The sequence below is a fragment of the Cebus imitator genome, unplaced genomic scaffold (assembly GCF_001604975.1).
Source record: "Cebus imitator isolate Cc_AM_T3 unplaced genomic scaffold, Cebus_imitator-1.0 Scaffold79, whole genome shotgun sequence".
In the NCBI taxonomy this organism is placed as follows: Eukaryota; Metazoa; Chordata; class Mammalia; order Primates; family Cebidae; genus Cebus; species Cebus imitator.
In genome coordinates, this window is record NW_016107394.1 from 8,005,204 (window position 1) to 8,008,599 (window position 3,396).

Below are 3,396 nucleotides of genomic sequence, written 5' to 3' on the forward strand. Positions count from 1 at the left end.
AGGCTGGAGTGCAATGGCGTGATCTCAGCTCACTGCAACCTCCACCTCCCAGGTTCAAGCAATCTTCTGCTTCAGCCTCCCAAGTAGCTGGGATTTCAAGCATACGCCACCATGTATGGCTAATTTTTTGCATTTTTAGTGGAGATAGGGTTTCTCCACATTGGTCAGGATGATCTAGAACTGCCAACCTGAGGTAACCTGTCCACCTCGGCCTCCCAAAGTGCTGGGATTACAGGCGTGAGCCACCATGCCCGGCCCACAAGGAGGCATTCTTTGTAGAACTTTAAACTTCATCTCATTACCAAATTACACTGTTTGTAATGCATTATAAATTCATAGTTTAAATAAATTCGTTTGTTTGTTTGAGACGGAGTCTTGCTCTGTTGCCAAGCTGGAGTGCAGTGGGGCAACTCCGCTCACTGCAACCTCTGCCTCCTGGTTTCAAGAGACTCTCCTGTTTCAGGCTCCCAAGTAGCTTGGACTGCAGGCACTCGCCACCACACCTAGCTAATTTTTGAATTTTTAGTAGAGACAGTGTCATCATGTTGGCCAGAATGGTCTTGATCTCTTGACCTTGTGATTTGCCCACCTCGGCCTCCCAAAGTGCTGGGATTACAGGCGTGAGCCACAGCACCCAGCCAGTTTAAGTAAATTCTATAATTATCTGGTAAATATCACAATTATTTTGCCTCGTGATTATCCCATGTTAAAAGTATGAATTTGTTAAGTGTAAACATTTGAAACACCACATTTTAGAACCTCTTGGCATTCTGGCATGCCTAAATACACTGGGAACTTGAAAGAAGAAGCGGTCAGCTCTCTCTCAGCCTCCAAGAAGCCTGGCTAACACCTTGATTTCTGGGGCCAGAAGGGAATCTCACAGGTGAATGGATTAGTGTCCTTCCACATTTATAGTCTCTAACCAAACCATGTTTCCTTGCATCTGAAATGAGCCTTTTCTTGTATGATATAGCTATTCTAAGCTTAATCACACAACCCATCACATTTATTCATTATTCTCCTGCCCCTCAGAAAATGACATCTCCAGTTGCTCAGAGATATGGAGGCTACCATATACAAAAGCCTCAAAAGCCTTTCCCTGACCTACATAAACATATCTACAACCTCACAAGCTCTTCCCTTCACAGGTATATGTTTGGAAAGAGCAATCCACATGCCTGTTTACTTCTTTTCTTTTTGTTCATTTACCTTTGACTCAACACATCTAAACATGAACTCTTGGCCAGGTGCGGTGGCTCACACCTATAATCCCAGCACTTTGGGAGCCCGAGGCAGGGGGATCACTTGAGGTAAGGAGTTCGAGACCGGCCTGGCTAACACAGTGAAACCCTATCTCTACTCAAAATACAAAAATTAGCCAATACAATACTCAAAATACAAAAATTTAACCAATCTGGTCCTTGCTGCTCTCCTCAACCTATCTTTTGCCACTCCTCATCGATGTCAGTTTTGTTTTCCAGATGTATTGAACCACTTGTGATTTCTGGAGTGAGCCATTTTTCTTCTCATCATTTTTCCACTGCAAATGTTTTCACTGCTGCTTGGAACTCACTTGCCCCTCTTTCACATGGTTTCTCCTGATACTCAACCTTTGAGATTTAACCTCTAACAGACAGCCCTTCATGCTTCTCCCCTGCTCCAGGCTGGTGTGCAATACGCGATCTCTGCTCACTGGGTTCTGCTCACTGCAACCTCTGCCTCCTGGGTTCAAGCAATTCCCCTGCCTCAGCCTCCCAAGTGGCTGGGATTACAGTTGCCCACCACCACACCCAGCTAATTTTTTGTATTTTCAGTAGAGACAAGGTTTCACCATGTTGGCCAGGCTGGTCTCAAACTTCTGATCTCAGGTGATCCGCCTGCTTTGACCTCCCAGAGTGCTGAGATTACAGGCTAAGCCACTGAGTCTGGCCAGAAACATTTGTAAAAGCACTATGGAGTGCCAAGTAGGTGCTAGGCATTGGCAGTAATTCATGTAAAAATTCCTATTTTATGGGATAACAATAAGCACTAAATAAGTGTGAATGAGTTTTTATTATTGTATCACGTAGATTAAGGAGACTAAGATTTAGTTAACTTGATATAATTACATGAAGATAAACTGTAAGGAACAACTTGCTGAAGAAATTTCTGCTTGACCTGATAGGACATTATTCAACTCAGAGACATTATTTTAGAATTCTCCACTTTTACACTTAGAAGATATTTTATGTGGTCAAGTGTGGTGGCTCATGCCTGTAATCTCAGCACCTTGGGAGGCTAAGGAGGGTAGATAACTTTAGGTCAGGAATTCAAGACCAGCCTGGCCAACATGGTGAATCGCTGTCCCTACTGAAAAAATACAAAAATTAGCCAGGCGTGGTGGCACACACCTGCCATCTTGGCTACTCAGGAGGCTGAGGCATGAGAATTGCTGGAACCTGGGAGGCTGAGGTTGCAGTAAGCCAATATTGCACACTGCAGTCCAGCCTGAGTGACATAGCAAGACTCTATCTCAAAGAAATGAACAAACAAACCCAGAATATGAGAATAATAATACTTCTTTTTGTAAAATGTGTAAAATGCCAACATTTTACTCATTTAAATTGGCTTCTCTGACACTAGTTTGTCTATTGAGCTAATTTGTTCAATACTTTTTGTTTGTTTGTTTGGTATGTTGGAGATGTCAGGTCTATTCCAGAAAGGCCCACTCCCTTCAAATGTATATGTCATTTTCATATTATTCCAATATAGATGGATTTTGGTTAATCGGGTTTTTTTAAAACATATAAACTCATATGTGCTGCAATAAAAAATTAATTTTCAATTAGATTTATTTATTTATTTATTTATTTCTAAAAACTAGCTCTTGTTGCCCAGGCTGGAGTACAATGGCATGATCTTGGCTCACTGCAACCTCCACCTCCCAGGTTCAAGTGATTCTCCTGCCTCAGGCTCCCAGGTAGCTGGGATTACAGGTATGTGCCACTACACCTGGCTAATTTTGAATTTTTAGTAGACACAGGGTTTCTACATGTTGGTCAGGCTGGTCTCGAACTCGAGACCTTAGGTGATCTGCTCTCCTTGGCCTCCCAAATGGCTGGGATTACAAGCGTGATCCACTGTGCTAGCCAACATATCGTATTATTATCTATCAGTGGTTCTCACACTGTGGTCCCTAAACCAGCAGCAGCATCACTAACTTCTTAGAAATGTAGAATCTCTGGTCATAATCTAGACCAACGAAATCAGGAACGCTGGAGGTGCACACAGCAATCTGAGTTTTAACCAGCCCTCTAGGTGATTCCGGTACATGCTGATGTTTGCGATCCACTGCTCTATATTATCTTCTACATTCTGTTTTTGTTCTATTAAAATTCAATATCATCCTTTGTAAAC